General features: G+C 34.6%; 1 protein-coding gene across 3 annotated transcripts in view; it reads right to left on the bottom strand.

Annotated features, from left to right (window-relative positions):
* LOC126747606 (serine/threonine-protein kinase BRSK2) overlaps positions 1-20,956 on the bottom strand; it is a 155,634-nt gene that overhangs the window by 108,427 nt on the left and 26,251 nt on the right. The gene's annotated exons all lie outside the window — the stretch shown is intronic.

Genomic DNA, 20,956 nt, shown 5'->3' with positions numbered 1-20,956 from the left:
TACTTAATAGCATCAACCTAGACTAATACTTTAAATAAAATTAAAATTAGAGAGATCTTAATCAGAGAGAAGTTAATTTTACAATTACATAAATGTCCTCTTTTTACCAATTTATCGTATATTTTGCCTCAATGTTCTTTATTTTTGAATAGTTGGGCCATAGTCACCCTAGAAACATTTCTCTTATTTCAACAAAACAATGCATATATAAGCTTTTTATGATTTACTCATATATTTGCTTGATTTGATTGTACTTTGACTTTTAACTGTCGCCCTCATCATCATATTTTAGTTCACTTTTTGCCATTTGTTGAGCATAATAGCTAATATCTACCCAAAATAGTTCACAAAAAATCTTTCTTTTCTTTTCTTTTTCGAGTTCACAGTCAATGCTAAAGTACTAATATTTCTCAAACTAGTTTGCAACATACCTCAATTTCCAATTAAAATTTATAAATTAAAGTGCATTCTTTAAATCGTTTGTGTTTCAAGGTACATTACTTCTTTGAAGAACTTATGTTAAGATTTTAGATGTTTGAGGAAATTTTCAAAAGGATTGCGTGGTTTTTATAACAGAATCTAGCTTGAACCGATTAGATTTCCGAAGTTATAGAGAAATAGCTACGTCATACCAATTGTGGGTATAAGTCAATCAGCAGGAATTACAAAGGGTTTTTCTAATGGTACAGTAAACCCAGTTAATTTTCCAATAGCAATCTTTAACATTAATGATCTTGTAATAAAGAAAATTTACTCTGATATGCCTTCTTGCAATTTAATTATTCAAAATAAAAATAGTCCAAATTTGGGTGACAGTGATTTTAATATTCCTGCTCTAGTGGCTTCTCAGAGCTGATGTGTTTTCATAAGTGTTAAAGTGAGGTTATGTTCTAGGAGTAAATTGTTGCTCTATCGTCATTAAAACTGTTTTTGGCTGGGTACTACTTAGGAAAATATTCAACGACGATATATATTTCTTATCAAATAGAGTCTAATTTTTCTTCTATAATGCCATTTCTTGATCAGATTCTTCATAAGTTTGAGGACCTGGAATCTATTCCCAATAGAACTCGTTAGATGATCAAAAAGGGAAAGAATTTAGTAAACCGCAGTCTGCATAAATAAATCAATCCTTTTGTTGTATCGGTTTCTATTCAGTATACTGACTCTGGTTTAGAAGATATATAATCAATGGCTCGAATATATTTTTATTCTCTTATAAATGGCATTTTAAACAATGCTGAACTCTATAAACAGTATGAAAAGTTTGTGCAGCAATATATGAATAATGATCCCATGACTTTCATTTCATCAAATAAATAAAAATTGGTATTTTTAATTTATACTTCCCATCATTGCCTTCACATGTCAGAAAATTCTATTAAAAATTTCGAGTGGTTTTCAATGCCTCGGCAAGAAGCGAGAATCTAAGGTTCGAAGATTCAAGTTTAAATTAATTAAAATTCATTCAATTCAATTTAAAATTCTTTTAATTTCGCTATTATCCTGTGGAAGCTTATATAAAGCACATCTATCTACAAATTTTATTAACTCTGAGCATATAGATTTTCAAAGATTGATTTGGCGTTTTGATTTTTCAGAACTTCTTTAAGATTATACCTTGAATACCGTAACATTGTCATAAGTTCAAATCCCTTTTTAGTTATTCGTAAAATTACAGATTTGGTCTTTCGTTAGTCAAACAAATATCTTCCTGCATTTGAGATTTTACGTAATGAAACCCTTGTTGATGATATCTGCTCAGGAGCCCAATAGGTAGATAAAGCAATTTCTCTGAATCAAAAATCCAAATCAATTAATCTGATTATTATTATAAATAATCAAAAAGTTTTATCATCTTTTTTGCAAAAATGAGTGATAAGTTTCTCTAAATCTTAATAAAGAGAATTCTTTACATATAAACGTACTTGGTCTTTAGTGGAATTTATTCATTTATACTTATACCTTTTCAAACTCAACCATCTGATAAACTTTATACAAAAAAGCAAATTTTATCAAGAATTTTTGATCGCGTAGGTTTCTTATCTGCAGTCACCTTTTCAGAAGCCAAATTTGGAGTTTTGGGTGTTGTGCTGCAAAAGCAGGCCTGTCTTGTGATGCATTTTCGATGCTTTGTCTTGAGGCGAGGTCGCTAACATACACAGCGATTGTGGCACGAATTTTATTGACGCTAATACGCAATTACATGAATTTTTAAAATAAGTATCTGTACAATTACATGTTACTTAGCATTTTTAGTCACCAGCTGCGTCTAATTTTATTTATTTCGTGTAATTGGGAATCAAATATTAACTTAGGCCTAGCTAACTATTTTGCTCACATAAATAAAATCACTACCAGACTCTCCTCCGCTTGTTCGCAAAATTCTGATTCCAAAAATTGTTACATTAACACCTGACATGTCACTGATATCAAATTAAATCATCTTTCCCGGTGGCAATTGATCCAGCACCAGCGTATGCATTCGAATAGACCTAAGCAAAATCTAATGTCCCCTACCGACAGGGGATTGATTAGATTTGGCACAGGGCGAACGTGTGCACTTGAGGGCCAGGCGAGTTTGCCCACAGGGAGAGGTACTATCTCCTCTCCTGTGGTCGCTATTCGTTGACGACCTGTTGGCCATAGTTCGACTGTGGGAGGTCGAAGTCCAAGCTTACGCAGATGACCTGGTGATCCTGTTAAAAGGAAAAAATGAGAAAGCAATCTCAACAGCACTACAAGAAGTGCTAAACATCATTTTAAAATGGTGTGAAAAGAAAGAAATGTCCATTAATCCACATAAAATGGTAATAGTGCCCTTCACCAGAAAAAGGAATATGGGCGAACTCAAACCGCCAATTCTGAGAGGTGAAGCCATCCAATTTGCGACGAAGGTGAAATATATTGGGATAACCTTATATAGGACGCCTAATTGGAACTCACATCTTGACAAGACAATCAAGAAAGCAAAATTGTCCCTATGGAACTGTCACAGGATATGGGCCAAAACATTGAGAATGAACTCAAAACAGATGCAGTGGGTATACACACAGGTCATCAGACTGACGATATCCTATGGCTCTGTGGTATGGTGGAGCAAAGCAACGCAACAACTGGCCAAAACAAAACTTAACAGCCTTCAAAGGCAGGCCTACTTGCTCCGACAGCCGCCATGGAAGTATTACTTCCCTCTCCACATATACCTGCAGGGGAAGCCATAAGAACTACTTACAGGCTGCACGGCAAGCAAAGTCTGGATCGAATTAATTGAACTGGTTAAAAAGATGTGCAATCATAACACACTGCCTTGGTATGCCATCAGACCTAATATCAAGAAAAACACTAAACACGAGTTTATACTCGGTCAACATACCGGACTGGGAACAGAAACGGATGGAACTAGTGAAAGCGAGTATATTCAGACGGCTCCAAAATCAATTTTGGAGTAGGAGCTATAATATACTGCACTAATCGAAGGACAGAAAGATCTATTTGCCTTGGGAAACACTCATAAGTTTTTCAAGCAGATGTATACGTCATTGAAATCTGTGCAAGAATGCTTAACTGGATGCAACTTACAAACATAACCATCAAAATCTATAGTGACAGTCAGGCAGATCTAAAAGCGCTAGAATCCCCTATCTGCACATCTAGAGCAATATGGAGCTGCAAAAATGAGCTCATACTTGTTGGGGAAGGGAACAAATTTACCCTAACATGGATTCCGGGACATGATGGGCTTACAGGAAACGAGGCGGCTGACAAGCTAGTCAAAAAAGGAGCAGAATCCAACCTGATAGGTCCAGAAGCAGCATTAAGCATTGCCTACAATAAGGCAAAACACACAATCTTAAACCTGATGTACACCAAAACAAAATGCTACTAGGAGGGATTACCAGGACAAAACCATGCGAAGGCTTTCATACCGGTATTAAGGAAGGTAACAGATACCATAAGGAAACTCAGCAGGAAGCACCTAAAACCGGCACTACAGAAAATGCAGCCCATCTTCGGCGGAAGATATTAAGAATGCTTTTTAAAAAGTCCAGTTAAATTACCCAACCAGTTAAATTTTCGAAATCTCAAAGAGAGCGTCGGAGGGTTTGGGGAAGTATAAATACCTAGGAGTGAGCCACAATAGACTTAGGGTCGCAGTGGATGGACAAAACAAACCTATATCCCACTTACAACAAACCTAACCTCTGTCGGTAAATTAGTTCAAGATAAGCATTTTTTTGTAACTCGAAAAATTCATCCATTATCCCAAAGATGTTGGTCATACACTTTTATAAAAGGTAAAAACACAAAATCTACAGCACCACAAATACATTTAATAAAATTACAAAGGTTACATATTTCGCTCGACTAGAGCATCATCAGACCTAAGCAATAATTAAAATTATGTAACCCGAAAAAAGAAAAACTTACCATAACTTACACAAAACACCCGACATATAAGTAAACAAAGCTTACAATAAAGTGTTTTTTTTTTGTTAAAAATTGTATTTATTATTTTCATCTTCTCTCCTTAATTTTAATTTTTACAACTTTAAATAGAATTGTATTTTAAAAAAATGTTCAGGATATTTATTAAGATTAATCGTTGAGAAAATCGGAAGTTACCTTCTTTATATTCTGTTATGTTACTTTTTTTTTATCAGAGAATGAATATAAAGACCATTTCGGAAACTTTATTCCACGCGCCTTTGTCGCAATAAATCTACCCGAATCTACCCTATAGCAGTGGGATTCCCCACACCAAATGCAAGTCTCTCTATTAAAACTAGTAAAAAGGTGCTAGGAATTACACTAAACTTACTAACTTTACGACATCAATTTTATAACATGATTTAATATAAGATATAACTCGCTTTAACCTAAGCCCTTTCGCAAACTCGCCCCGTTTTTTTATAAAGGTTTCGTGGGGAAACGCTTTGACACTAAATATCCTATTTTGATTTCACGGATTCATAGAATTACAGAGCTCCTAATTGAATGTACCCATAGAGAACAGTTTCATTAAGGATTTAATACTGTTTTATACTTATTACGTCGAAAATTCTGGATACTTTTAGCTCGCCGAGCTATTCAGTCCGTTTTATCCAAATGCATTCGTTGTTACGGTCTTGAACCCAAATCGTATACTCCATATACATGGAATGTCTTCTCTTGCGCCGCTTTTCGCAATTAAAATATTTTTCCTATCCGACACTTCAGGGCCTATTAATATATCTTTAGGGCGTTATCGCGGTGCTAAGTTTTCAAAAGCTTATATTTGCATTTTTATGTGTTGTGCTGCTAAAGAAGGGGGACATCAAGTTAGTATCGGATCTGTCTTGAGATGGCTTTATTGAAAGTTTTCGACGCTTTGTCTTGACGCACGGTCGCTGCTGTAACATACGCAGCTATTGTGTTATGAAGTTTATTGATGCTATTACAAATATTAATACTGACGCAAATAAAATTATTATATAGCGAGAAGACCGTTTGCGTTCGCTCTTTCATAAATAAAATACATATCTGCCAGTTCACGCACAGTGTATTCCATAATTTGTCAAATTTTACGTTTACGCATACTTCAACAACAACAAACTGAGAAAAATACTTATGAACCAGAACTTTTTTTGCGTACATGCAAAATAAATAAAGTGATTAAACCGTATCTTTAATGAATCAAATAAGTATGCATTTAATAAAGAATTCTGGTACTTGGTTTATTTCATTTCTTAAAGCTATAAAAAATCATGAATTTTTTTTTTAATTAATTATTTAATGACTACTTGATTACTATTGAAACGTCATACCTTTCATAAATTTATGTTGATTAACCAGTTAGCAACCCATAGAGCAAACTCTTTACCTTCAATTTTTCAAAACGTTTGCAAAAAAAAAACTTTAAAAAAGTTATTCAGAAAACAACCCCCTACTTGCAGAAACAACCGTTACCAATTTTACAAATAATGTTTCAGTATCATTATTTGATTTAGGATCAAAATTGATTGCAGAGGAGTTTTTTTGAAATTTAATTTAATTTTTCAAAACCTACAATTTCAAAATAACCGTAGTATCTTCAGAGGGATTGTCTGTTATGCCCGACTTTCAACATTTTGCCACATTTATACTTGAGGTCTATTAATATAAATAAAAGAGGAAATTTTGCCTATAATATCATTTAAAGTTCTTTTTTTTTTTTATAAATAAGGCTAAACTAGTCTTCATTTATTGAATTTTTCATAAGACTGTTAATGCGAATTAATACTAGAAAGGTTTATTTAATTGAAGCCGTTGTGGCTAAAATAGTCTAATGGAAAAATATTTAAATTTTCCTTTCCACGAAAACTAACCCTCGCCGGTGTCACAGCACAAATTAACACACGGAGGACGGCCAAACGAGCGCTGCCTTTCGACAAAATTCTCGCGTATTTCAATGCTTGCGTTCTCTAGTGGCGCGGAAGGGTCAAAAACATCAAACGATTTTTATAGAGGACGAGTTTGGCTAATTAAAAGCGCTTCGTAAAAATTCTGATAATCTTGCGTTTATTTCATGTTGAAATATAAGGATGATTTCCCTGCTTTCATGAACCGCACGCCATTGATTGGTACACACGCTCTGTTGTGCTTGCGCATGCATTCAAGCCTGCATAACTTATATTCAATCAATCCTCAAGCTATATGTACTATTACAATGCTTGTCCTACACACATTCTAGCATGATTATAGAAATGAATAATTCCTGCTTGTCCAACTTGCCGCTACGTGTGTAGACACTTTATTATACGTTTACGGTTTACATTGAAAAACAGGCTGATCACAAACAAGGGCATTAAGTTTATGATTATAAAGCTGAGGTAGCTACTCCTATTGCAGAAACTTGAAAATTATAAAACAAAAAATGAATAGAAAGTTACTTATTTTATTAAATATGCATGGACAAATTTGTTTGAATTTGTTACCGTTCTTGATAACCTCGTACACTAATAATAAAACGACCTTGTGGCTCGTGGTTATTGTGGTCAGTAGTATTACTAGTTGAAATACATAATTTCGTATATGACTTTTTTAAGCCATAAAACTCTTAGTTAAAAAATTACGCAGGCGCGTTACTACATAAGACTCACTAAGACCAATAAAATGAGGCGCAGCTGGTGGATTAAAGTGTTAAGTAATTCGAATACTTATTTCAAAAATGCATGTAATTGCGTCAATATTTGTATTATTTTTGCGTCAATATTAATAATTTTATCACTTTATAAATTTATAATTTTTTAAAAATATCCCAATGGTAGGACACCTTCTCACCAGATATTTGCGTGACTTCATCAGCGTCTAAGAATCACAGATTCATTTCATTCCAGAAACCAAGACCGTGGCCGTAAGATTGCATTTTTGCACATGTAGAGCAAGATCCGGGGATATCTGTAAGAAGAATTGCAGCGCGGAAAAACGTGAGTTGCCATTCTATGTAAATAAATCTTCATACTCATATCCTGTATTAATATGACATCTTAAGTAAACAAGCTCTAGCTCCGGCGGACTATCCCGTTCGAGTCATCTTCTGTTGTTGGTTATTAAGAAATCTGGTACTTCTTTCTTCTCTTCTTCTTCGTAGTAGTAGTAGTAAGGGTGTTAGAGCTCGGCAAGTAGGCCTGAACAGTCCCTTTTCGCTAACCCCAGAATCACCCACCGCCATCCATACGCCTCCACTTCCAATGCGCGGTCTTCACTGAGTCGGCCCGTCCTTTTAATAAAGGCTTGCACGTTGTCTTAGTCCAGATCTTTAAGATCTTCCCGTTGGAGTGTCGTTGCTCGGAAAATTTTCCCTCTCAGGCGACTCCACCTATCACAGATACCTAGTATGTGGTATGAAGTTTCCTCCCCTGTACCGCAATTCGGACAGTGTGGGCCTTCTCTTATACCAAAAAGGTGTAGATGCCTGTTTAGACTGTCGTGCCCGGTCAGTTTTCCCAACAAATCTTTGATACTTTGTCGGGCTTTTGTTAGCAGTCGCCTTGCTTTAGAGCCATCATGGTCTGGTATCATTTCCTTGGCCTGTCTACATCCTTCTGTCCTTCTCCAATTATTCCTTGTTTTTTCCCAGTCCCAATTATTAAGTGCCTGGGAGATTTGTTTTTTGCTAAGACCGAGACAAGGTTCGGGGCCTACGAAGGGGTTAATGGAACCCTGTCTTGCCAGTTCGTCGGCCGGCTCATTGCCCTCAACACCTTGGTGTCGTGGGACCCACCTCAGTCTCACTTCCTTGAGTGCTGCAAGCCTTTCCAATGCGTCTCTACATTCCTGGACTAGCGCTGAGCTGGCCCTGGGTTTCTAAATCGTCTTGAGGGCAGCTTGACTATCGGAGTAGATGCAAATCCCCCCGTTACCTTCCAATGCCTCTCTGAAAACTGTGGTGTGTTTCCCTAGCGGGAAGGATTCCCCTGTGTTCGTTTCCATCCTGTACACTCCAGCTCCGGCTGACTTGGTGTTTTTCATATATTATCCATCTGTGTACCAGGCCTGGAAACTACTGGCTCTCTAATTTGGTTCGCCGACCATTCTTCCTTTGTCGGGATTTCTACTTGAAACCCCTTCTTTAACCTTAGTTTTCCACTTTCTGTAGTGCATCTGGATGTCAGAATTGGGAGGTTGAATTTGGGAGGTCCGGGGTCGTATGACTGCGGTATAAACCCACTGGAGAACGTGGGGTTTTAGCCCCCATCTTGTACCAATTGTTCGCCGTAATTGCCATATTAGGGACGTTGCCTTATTTACTGCCTGCTCTACGTGAGTTTTAAACGTGAGCTTGCTGTCTAAAATGACTCCCAAGTATTTGACCTACTGCCTCAAAGTTAGGCGAGTCTGATACCTAATGGGAGGTTAGTAAAGAGAATGAAATTTGCTTTATACTGTTTTAAAAAGTCGACACCAAATTCGATTCTTAGTTAAAATTTGGGCGATAATTCTTGTTGATAGACTTAATTTTTTTCTTGTTGAAGACCATTTTTCACTTATTTTTTTTAATAGTAAACATTTTAGGCTAAATGATCAAAGTTAAATTAATTTTCTAATACATGATCTACCAGTACTTTAGGAAGCAGATCTTTTATTTTATGCATGATGGTGTACCAGCTCAATTCAGAAAAGCAACTACGGCAACGCATTAGTGACTGTCAAAACAATCCTTTCTTATTAATGTAAGGAATGCATTTTTTTAATAAGAAATTTTGGTAATAGGCTTATTTAATTTCTTAATTCAATTATCATGAAGATTGGAGATATGCTATTGAGAAAAATTTTGTCATTCTTCCGGAATGCAGCATGAACAAGCTCTTGTATAGGTGGATTTCTGCGTGCTATTAATACCTTGAAAAGAATGTCTTAAGCATGATCTATAGAATGCATGTCTGGCGATAGTGCTGGCCAGTCCAAACGATTGATCTTCCGATTACAGGTACTCATTTACATTAGCTCTGGTGCAGTGAGGTCATCCATAAAAGAAAGTTGAACCCTACTACTCCTGACGTAAGGATCTACAATCTCTCTTGAATATAATTTAATTCGGTGCGACCATTAAACATAGTATAAGCCCAGAACATAGCACTACCTTCTGCAAAGCGTGGTACGAAGTGTGTATGAGCACGCTGGGCAGCTCTTGTTGGCTCTGTTCATTTTCATATCCAGTAACTATCCTGCACCAAAGAAAGTCTGGTGTTTTCAGAAAAAAACACCGAGTTCCAAAATTCTGCAGATAAAGCCATGTGTTTTTATGCCCACTGTAGTCGACGGATTTTGTGCTCAAGTTATAGTCAAGGTACTCTTATATAAAATGTTTGGCGACATCTCAAACCCACTTCAGTATTCACCTTCGCAATATAAAGACCGATACTGGAACTCCCAAAGCATCACGCATATCTCTTTGGAATTATTTCAACAAAACACATCACTTTGCCAAACCCGTTTTCTACTACCCACGATGTAGAATGAATTATGAATAGCAAACTATTCTTGCATAATCCTTATGACTTGTCGAGGTATATTTTAATGCAAACTCGTAAAAGTTAACTGTCTTGAGATTAATAATTGACTCAAAAACATTGTTAACATGCTCGGACAACTAAAGAATTTCTTCGTTTAAAAGCAAGTTGATGTATTTTGAATTTACGTATATATTCTGATTACTATATATTATAGACTCCCCTCATAAACAAGTAAAAAAAAGTGGTCAAACCTTTATTGAATCGCTGACCCATCTTTAAAAAATGCACCGCATGCCCCTAGTACCAACTTTGTACAAATTAGTAGCCTTTAAGTGGTAATTGTGAACACAAGTAAACCTATGAAGTACTTATAAAATATTAGATCCTGAATTCCTTAATTAATTTATTGAATCTAGATATTGTGCATTATAGGAAAAAATTATATAAATAGCTCGTAAGTTCTGTAAATCAATATAGGTGTAAATTTTTTCCTTTCCTCTTAACCAGTCTTTACACCATATTCTACTTATATTATTATTACTATTGCTCCTTATTAAATCGGAAAACAATAAACCATTTTATTAAAATATCTCTCTGGCATTACCCGGCCCTACTTCATAAGTCTCGACACGTTGTATCTATCAATTCCGATTTTATATATTATGGGGATATTTAAGGGAAAAGGCTTTCGCCGACAGACTCAATAAGCGCACAGATCTTATCCCTTAACGGCAATAAAGCGGATTATATATCATTACTGTTCATATTAGCGAATGTGCTCCAAGAATACCGAAATACCGCAGTCAATAAAATTTTAAGCAGACTTTAAGCAGCTCATAATGTCAAGAGTTATTAATTTGCAAATATTTAAGAAAGTTATTTAATTATAAAATCATGAAATTGCAGTTACAATCAAATACAATAATCTAAAACACTTTACGTGCAATTTACACTAATTTTTTAAACTCATGGGATATATTCCTATTAAATTGTTTTGCTTGATAAAAATACTTTTCTTTGTATTAAAGCTCTAGTATACACAAGTACATAGTGCAGTGTCAAAAATAAAAATTGGTGATGATTGGTGAGGCGCTTTTGACGTAAAATGTTTTAATGTATACTATTTCATTGACTTGAATTAATAGCTTTGTTCGCGGTGACAGTTCTGGACAAGTTCAGAATTACTTCGCATGCGCATTGTTAAAAAGAGCGTTCGCGGTGACCAGTCTTGAACTTTTAATTCGAAATCCTGCCGTTCGCGGATGTTTTGTTACTTGTTCGGGATCAATCTGTAACTAGTTCAATCAATCCTTGGACTCTCATTAGAATTTTGAGTTCTGGACTTGCGCAGTAGATTTTTAATGACATATTTAATGTATGTCGACTCTTTTTGTGTTTATTTTCTGATAAGTGGAGCTTATTTCATTAGCTTTGTTCGCGGTGACAGGATATGCGCATGCGTGATTCATAACCGGTTCGGAATTTATTTCAACCGTGAACGATTCATGGACTGTCAACATCTAAATTGGTTTGGGTTAGTATACGTTATGTTTTTCGATTGATTTGTTAAGAAAGGACTTTTTTTTAAACAGTAAGGAATTAAACCAGAGAAATGGATTATAAATACTGTAATATATTTTAATGGAGTTATTTTTTCTGAGTCTCCTTTCTCATCTTTATATGGGGATGCAGCAAATCGTCTACCAGTTCACAGTTCATTCGTCAGTGTCAGTGCTATCTTATAAATCAAATATCCAACATTTTCGGGAACATCGGTAACTTCTAAGAGGTTCTCCAAGTCCTTATCACTTAAATTTTAAAATAAAATAGCTTTGTTCGTGGTAACAGTCCTGGACAAGTTCAGAATTCTAATATGTGAAAGCTAATGTGTGACATGATGCCTCAATAAAGAGTTCCATGTCGCCGAGGTATCCTCTAATGTTCAAGGTCTTAAGTTATGTTTTGCAGAAGTTAAAAGACTAAGGCAAAGTAAAAGCTGCACTATTGAGCTAAAACAAAGATATCTTTCTTGCTTAATTTGATTTGCTTTTAATTTTAAGGGATATTTAATAATCAAAGAGTTCGCCTAATTTGATCACACAGAACTCGTAAATGGTACTTTATATTTTAACATTGAAACATTCGTTTGTGTGTTGTGTCTTATGACGTACAATATACAGGGTATTCATTTGAAAACTTCCCACCACGGATTTATCGAAAACCACTGTTTAAAAAAAAACGCCGAAATACGTCAAAAGGTTTGTTAAGGGGGACACTTTCTAACCTAAAACATGAAAATATCAGTTTTTATTTCAATAAGTGTTCAAAATTTTGCCCGTTAGGGTTTGCCAAATCTACAATTCGTTTATAATTTAAAACGGAAACTACCAACATAAACAGCAATTCCGAAGAATAGACGTGGAAAAAACTAAATAACAACCTGAATTTTTTTCCGCATTCTTTTCATCAACACAGATATCCTGGGCGAACTGTATTTATTGTTATACCTGGTTAGTTATTTATAGTTGCTAAGGAAAATAAAGAATTTATTTTGCCGTCAGTTACATTTGTGACAGTCTTGGAATACTGAAAATTGATTTGTTGAATTGAAGATTTTACTTCCAAAATGGTTTACACACTAGCCGAAAGAGTCGAAATTATTCTAATTTATGGTGCCCAAAATCAATGTGCTCGGCAAACTGCCGTCACGTTTACCGCCAGACACCTGGAGAAGATAACTTTGCATAGGTATGTTTTGGACCTTGTTACTAAGTTTACTGAAACTGGATCTGTTGCAAATAAAAAACGTGATCATCGGCGAATTTTGGATGAAGCCGCTCAAGTTGAAGTTTTGGGTCCTCTCGGAATAAATCCTAATACTTCATTACGCAAAATTGTTGCTGCTACTGGTATTTCATTAGGCTCTGTTCACACAGTTACCAAACTTCATAAATTTCATCCATTCAAAATGAAAATATTGCAAGAGTTAACCGAAGACGATTTCGATAGGCGAGTTGAGTTTTGTGAAAAAATAACTGAAGCGATTAATGATAATACTATTCATGTAAAGAATATCTGCTTCAGCGATGAATGCACATTTTTATCTAAATGGATTTGTTAATAAGCATAACTGTAGATATTGGTGCAATGAAAATCCTCATGCATTTGTAGAAGGGCATACCTAAAACCCTCCCTCTTTTGAGGGTACTCTACCCTAGTACCCTCAAAAAATTAATGTATGGGCAGGCATTTTAGGAAATAAAGTGATTGGACCATTATTTATTAACGGAAATTTAAATGGAGACATTTATTTGGATATGTTGAAAAATAACATCAATCCGCTTATCACTAAATCCATTGAAAACCAAATCGATGATGATGGAAACCCTATACATGATGAGGCTAAAATATATTCCCAGCAAGACGGCGCTCCTCCTCACTATGTTCTTTCCGTTCGGCAACGGCTAGACGACGAGTTTCCAGATAAATGGATATGGGGATATGGATATGGGGTCATTTGAAAACTATTGTGCTTACTCCCCAACCTGAAAGTTTGGATGAACTTCGTCAACGCATCATCGACAGCTGCCATGATATCCCACAACATGTTTTCGAAAATGTCCGTCAGGAATTTGAACATCGCCTATATCATTGTTTGGCCAAAAACGGGCAACATTTTGAACACTTATTGAAATAAAAACTGATATTTTCATGTTTTTGTTTTCTATCTGAACAAATTAAGATAAACAAAGATTTTTCTAATTTTCTCGAAAACGAATCGACCGATTTAAAAAAATCAAACGTCAAAATAAAAGACTTCGAAAAACCTTTTAAACAAGCTATTACTCGATACCCCTTGCCATTTAAAATTTTTGAGGGGATGATCCTGGGGGGGCAGAGGGTAAGAGGAGGTGAAGTAATTTTAGGTTCTCTCCCTTGACAAACCTTTTGACGTATTTCGCCGTTTTTTTTAAACAATGGTTTTCGATAAATCCGTGGTGAGAAGTTTTCAAATACGGTTCATACATTATATACTCTGTATATAAATGTATAAACGTATGAACAATGTTCTGCTATTTAACATGAAATTATTGCCCAACGAATCTAAAGCTACTCAAGGATCTAACTTATTAAGCGAAATTAGTCGTAAGTAAATGCAAGTCACCGAAGTAATCAAGTTGGAATACCGGGTCCAATGGTGAAGCAAATTAAATAACTACGTATGAGCCTAGTAGGCCCTTCATTGCTACAAAGAACTAAATAAACCCATCATTTCGTCTTATGTATCGCTATTTTCTTAAAACGTCAGATAATTGCATATAAGAATATATACAAGGCTTTAAATTAAAATCATCGATACCTACCTCTGGAATTACACAGGAGTCCGATCTAGTATTCAATTGTGACTGCTATTATAACCTGCATGTCAATGATCTGATTTCAAGTTGTTGCAAACTAGCCTATGCTGACGATCTGAAAATCTTCTGGCGTATCACGGATAAGATGGATTGCTTATTGCTGCAAAGCAATCTTGACCTGGTTAGGAATCGCCAAATGATGCGTTCTGTCTTTTCATAGAATCAAAAGCTCAATAATATTTAAATATACCATTGCCAAGTTCAGTTTATCCAGAACAAAATTATTTAGGGATCTAGGGATTATTTTAGATGATAAGCTGATAATATGTTAGGTGTTTTGTGTATGTTATGGTCTGATAATACTCTAGTCGGGCGAAACGTGTAACCTTTGTCGTTTTATTAAATGTTTCTGTGATGCTGTAGATTTTGTGATTTTGCCTTTTAAAGATTCTTGTTTTGAGGAGAGGGACTCACTCTATAGCATTCTTGTGGATATTTCTCAATGGTCATGTAGATTCTGTAACTCTTCTTGGTTTTCCTTGCAGATGCCGCGCCCTTTCTCTACAACAAATATTACTTAAAACCCCATTTTTATCATGTGCAAGAACTGGAACAATTTGGCTTTTACTTGTGATATCTTTCAAGCTCTTTCAATTTTTTTCTTTTTGTTTTGTTATATCTTTTTATTAAATATTATTTAGAATAATTTGGTCCACATTTTGTTTTTTTTTTGTAATATTATGTTTTCTATTTTACCATTGCTAACTTTAATTTTTCTGAAATTGGGCTCTAATCTTTTCTAACAAAGTAATTTATTATTATTAAAATATTGATATTAAAATTATTAAAAAGGTTATTAAAATATTGATTTATTACTAAGACGAAAAGAGAAGAGATAATAAGAATAAAACGACTTTTATTCTAATTTTAAGCGGGTCACTTATTTTTCATTTTAACATTATAATAGTTACTAGCTATGCATACAGGCTGATATTACTTTGACGTGGAAAATTTATTTGTTTCCCTAAAATCAAACGGTTTTTTTTATATTCGGAGGATCTTTTATATTATAAGGTCGTAAAGTTTTCATTGAGCTACCATTCACAGAATATGAATTAAACCTTTAAAGATTTTTAAAAAACTAATTATATGTATGCTTACACATGTATGTACTTTATATTAGCTGTCGAGAGTAAAATTCCACGGCAAAAGATTTCTTTTTACATATAGTGTGCCAATATTGATAACTGTTTTTGAAGGTGGTTTTTTTTCAATATTGATAACATTAATACTATTAGGTAAATTAAGTTCATTGTAACTCAATAAAAAATATCTTTCTTACGGATTAATATAATAATAATTTGTAATATATCAGTTTTTATAATTTTGTATTATAGTTCTTTTAGAAAATACTTTAAGAGATAATAAATTTAACCACATTATATGCATTAAGTTACTATAAGGGTCTAAACAAAAATCTTTCTTCTTTCTATTATTCTGAAAAATATTTCTTTAATATGCAAAATGTCAGTCAAATGCACTTGGGTTATGCTTGTATAAAGCCGTTATTAAATGTAAGAGCAGCAAAAAATCGGCCGTATTTTTAAGCAAAATACCTATACTTAAACAAGTGGCCATTTATTTTTCAGACCTTTTCGTTTTATCATTGTCATTCTTAAAAACCCTTGAATCATCCCTTACAAAAAAAAAGGTCTATCAAATACTCTTGGACCCTAGCATATTTTTTTTTGAATTTGATATAATCTAATTTATCTTCTGAAAATACCAGACTTTATTTTATGCTTTCCCCTTAGGAAAAACAGTCTCGGATCTTCTGAATATTTATAAAGAGCAAACATTGCCGAATATTCGATTATCTTGTCCTTTGACGACACTATTCTGAAGTTTTTACCCAAATTAAAAAGCTTTGATCCAAACATAATGGAAACAAGGTGCGGGAATGCGTATAACTTTGTAGCTAAAAGAACCGGAAGCTTTTGAAATTACCATAAATATAAAATGTATGTATTATTATTAACGCCACTGATTTATAAAGGTTTATTAAGTTAATCTAGTGAGATGAAATGTAAGTAACGGATAATTTTTAATGTAAAGGCATACGCTATGTTTTTTTTTAAATTAAACATGGCAAATCTTTAAATAATCGTAACATTTTAGGTATATTATTAAAATATCGAATAAAATATTTTACTCTATGTTATCATTCCAGGATGTCATGAAGAAGATTTCTGTCTATGAAAAACAAATATTTAAAGCGGGTCTTGTTCTTTTAGATGCAATGGGTCAATAGCAATAGCAACATTCTAAAAACCACATATATTTATTACTTTTGAAGATAACGTTTAGCTGGCATTCTGAACCTGTGATGGTTTGGGTTGGTTTGGCTTTTTGTTTTTTCTAACGTCCAATGTAATTTAAGAGCACTTAATAACATGATACCGTTCCGTTCATTCTAAAGATGGGTGGAATTAATTGTAGATTTCTTGTGTCTCTACAAAAGGTACTCAAGGGTAAACCAATCGGGTGATCGATCTCCCGAGCCAATCGATAGTTCGCTTTCTACCATTTCATCTACCAAAAAACGATTCATTGAGAATGCGTTTTGCGGAAATATGGGATTTTCCTCATGGTAAAGTTGGTCGTTTTCCATAATTTTGATGAGAGCTGTCTCAACAGGATCTTCGACAAGTCTAAGTAAAAATCTAGTTTTAAATTTCTCGGTAAGAACAGTGGTCTTATTTTATGCTCATTGAAAATACCAACCGAAACTTATAATTTCTGAGGATATTATATATGAACTTTATGGTATATTCTTTGATTTTTGTTAGACTAGTAACGACGATTATGTGCCATTTAGTAAAAATTAACACTGGTATAAGAACAAAACATTAGTTACTTGGGAGAATTTAGAATCATTTCGTCGATCAGTACCATTCTTTTACAATTTTTGAAGTAATTTATATTTATATGTTAAATTAGCACATCAATAAGTAGATAAGTTATGTGATTAATTTAGTAAATAAATGCTAATTACAAACTAGTATATTGGTAAAACCACCGTGGGAACCTCAAGACATACGAGGTCTAGCTATTAAATAACGAGACTGGGTGCCTAGAGGGCGCCCTAGACGGGTGGGGAAAAAAACAAGTAGTGCGTTGGGTATCTTGTCTATGCATGTACCAAAACACGTTTTCGTCACTATTATAGTATTCGTGCAGTAGCGGTTTGAAACGAACGTGTTTTTTTCTCGTGAGGAAAACCATGTGTGACGAAAAACAAGAGCAACGCATCAATCTTAAATTTCTCGTTAAATTAAAAAAAAACTCCGACTGAGTGCTATAGCACAGCATAAAGAAACCAGCAGTCTCACTCCGCTCGAAAATGTAAGCGAACTAATAGCATCCTTAGCCATGCCGCAGCCATGTTCTCCGGATGCCGAGCTCACTGTTTATCGAACTGTGTTCATAGGTGTATCGCCTAGTTCAGCGCCGTACTTAGTGACTATTCTGATAGCGTTTTTACAAAGCGTAGCGTTTTTTATAAAAACTTTTGTATTAAAAGAGGGGTATGTCAAAAATTATTAATGAAGCAAAATAATTGACTTTGCCAAAGTTTTTAATAGCTGCAAATTTGGCTGTATGGCTTAAATAACATAATTAAGCATCAGTTAAAGTTGCAGCAATGTAATATTTTTTTTTTTTTAGATTTTTAAGGACATTATTTATATTTCTGCCATTTTAACAGTATTGCCATATTTAAAAGAGTTGCAAAATGGTATACTTTTACTTTAGTTGGTACTTAATAATATAACAAAAATTCGCAGATGTAAGAATTGTTTTGAATTGTTGCCAACTATTTGTCTTTATTTATTGGCCTAAGAGTTTCTATTTGTTTTGAAATATTACTTTATTTGTATAATTAGTTATCCTTAAACTACTATGTGGTCAGATGTTAATCTAAAAGCGTTACTATACAGGGTGTTAATTAAGTATGTACCATAAATTATTTAACAGGCTAATTTACCCCTAACATGATTAAATTTATTAGGTTCAGTGTAATCTCGTACGGGACCTGAAGAAATATTTGTGGCAAAAAAATTGGGGCACCTGAATTTTGTGCCATTTTTAATATCTTATTTGATTTACTCAAATACAAATCCAACTTTTTCGTATCTCGCTTATTTTTCGAGAAAAAAAAGTCCACTTAATTGCATATCCCTGGATCACACAAGGAATTTGGGGAAAAGTTTCATTTGGAATTTATTATTAACTAAGCAAGATACGAAAAAAATTTAAGAGACAGAAAAGTTTTATTTGTATAATCCACAGAACATAATAAAAATTGCACAAAAGTCAGTGGCATATATTTTAGTTGTTGTTAAATTTTAACACCCTGTATATTGAGAACGAAGAATTTCTGGACATATGTTTATATGAACCTTTTGTTTTAAAATTACTCAAAGAATGGTCTCTTAAAGTTATGGTTCATACCTAATTAACTTCCTGCACGTATTCTTCTATATCGTCGTTGTTAGATGTAGAAATGCGATGTTTATTTTTGTTTAAATATTTTGTTAATGTATGAACTTTATTTATATTAAAAAATCAATATTTGTACTATGTAGGTATTTTTATTTTACAAGATAATAACATCTAAAAAAATGTTTAAGTCCGGCTCTAGCCAAGGCAAAAGCCGCGTGGACCGTAGCGAGTGTCAGCGGCATCCCTACTACAAGCAAAAATTCCTCGCCTGCGTTAGTACACATGCACCGAACTCGCTTATTCAAGCCAATGTATTTTTATTGAAGTGCGACTGCTGGTTTCTTTATGCTGTGGCTATAGATTGTTGCAAGAGGCCTATGGCGCAAATTCTCTCTCTCGTGCGCGTGTTTTTGAGTGGTGTAAGCGCTTTAGTGAGGGCCGAGAGAGCACTGAAGATGACCAGCGCTTAGGTCGCCCTGTCACTGTTTCAACTCCGGAAACAGTGACCAAAATCAACCAAATTGTGCGTGCAGATAGTCGAATGAGCACCCGGATGATTGCCGAGGCTGTAAAGGCCGATAAAGAAACGGTAAGAAAAAATTTACACGGGGAATTACACGTGACAAAAGTCTGTGCGAAGTTGGTGCCAAAAAACCTGACTCCTGACCAAAAGCTCTTGCGTCAACAGGTCTGCTCAGATTTCCTTGAAAGGTTAGAAAAAGATCCCGGACTGATGAAAAACATTATTACTTGCGACGAAACGTGGATTTTTCAATACGATGTTGAAACCAAGCGGCAATCGATGCATTGGAAGACGCCTGAATCGCCCAGAATAAAAAAAGCAAGGATGTCCAAATCAAAATTCAAGGCAATGTTGATCGTTTTTTTCGACATTAACGATATCGTGATGACTGAATGGGTTCCAGAGGGTCAGACTGTCAACCAGAATTACTATTTGTCAGTTTTGGTAACACTGCGAGAACGAGTTCCTAAGATACGGCCCGAGTTGTGGAAAAACAAGTCGTGGATTTTGTACCAGGACAACGCACCTGCCCATAACGCGCTATCTGTGAAGCAGTATTTGGCCGGTAAACGCACTACAGTGCTCGAACACGCGCTGTATTCGCCAGATTTGGCCCCATGCGACTATTTTTTGTTTCCGAAGATAAAATCTGCTTTGAAAGAGACCCGATTTGAGAGCTCCTAAAGGCCCTCACCAAAGAAGACTTCCAGCACTGCTTCGAAAAAACGTATGGAAAGTATGGAAAGATGTGTGGTGAGGGGAGGGGAGTATATTGAAGGGGAGCATTCGAATGTATAATAATTTTTATAATAAAACCCTTTTTCGTAACCAATCTCGTTATTTAATAGCCAGACCTCGTATTCTATACTTCCGCTTTTCAATGTTGAGTAAAATTTTAGTTCAATTTCTGCTGCTCTTATAGAAATATTATTTGGACGCTTGTCTTTAATTTTAAACATCAATTGGTAATCTTTGGTCTACCAAAGTATAGCCTGAGTCTTTTGTGAAAAAAATTTGGGTAAAAAAGTCATTATTGGACGGAACATTATTTGGATATTTTGTTAAAAAAGGTTATGCAGCTATGGTCTACTTAGTACCCAAATATTTCCTCTTTTCAACAAAGTGCCGCCAATATCTAGGTGATATTTGAAGATAATTTTAAGTATATATTTTGAGTTTGATTATCAGATTTATTATTATGTAAGATAAGTGCATAAAGACTTGCGGACAATCCATTTTTTCAGTTTTTTCAGATTCTTTAAGTCTTTAAGACTCTTTAATTTGGATTTGTTTTGAGGACTTCGGTCCTTCTTAATTGGTACTCACCCTAAGATGTATTTTTTCCGTGGAGTATAAAGATTTGAATTGCTGGATCACCTAATATAATAACTTATTTATAAACTTAGTCTAAAAACCTAATTCATCTACTACATCAACTTGAAAATTATTGTACTTTCAAATTTTAGCTTACCTATATGCATATGTGCATATGTTAATCAACTTATGTAAAATAACCCTATTTTGCCCTGAATCCTTCTACATTAGTTGAATACCTATAAACATGAAAGTTTATACAAATATGGGTCTGCAAGGCC

This window comes from Anthonomus grandis, chromosome 2, assembly GCF_022605725.1.
Source record: "Anthonomus grandis grandis chromosome 2, icAntGran1.3, whole genome shotgun sequence".
Classification (NCBI taxonomy): Eukaryota; Metazoa; Arthropoda; class Insecta; order Coleoptera; family Curculionidae; genus Anthonomus; species Anthonomus grandis.
Note: the sequence above shows the minus strand (reverse complement) of the source record. Positions and strands in the feature narration are given on the sequence as shown.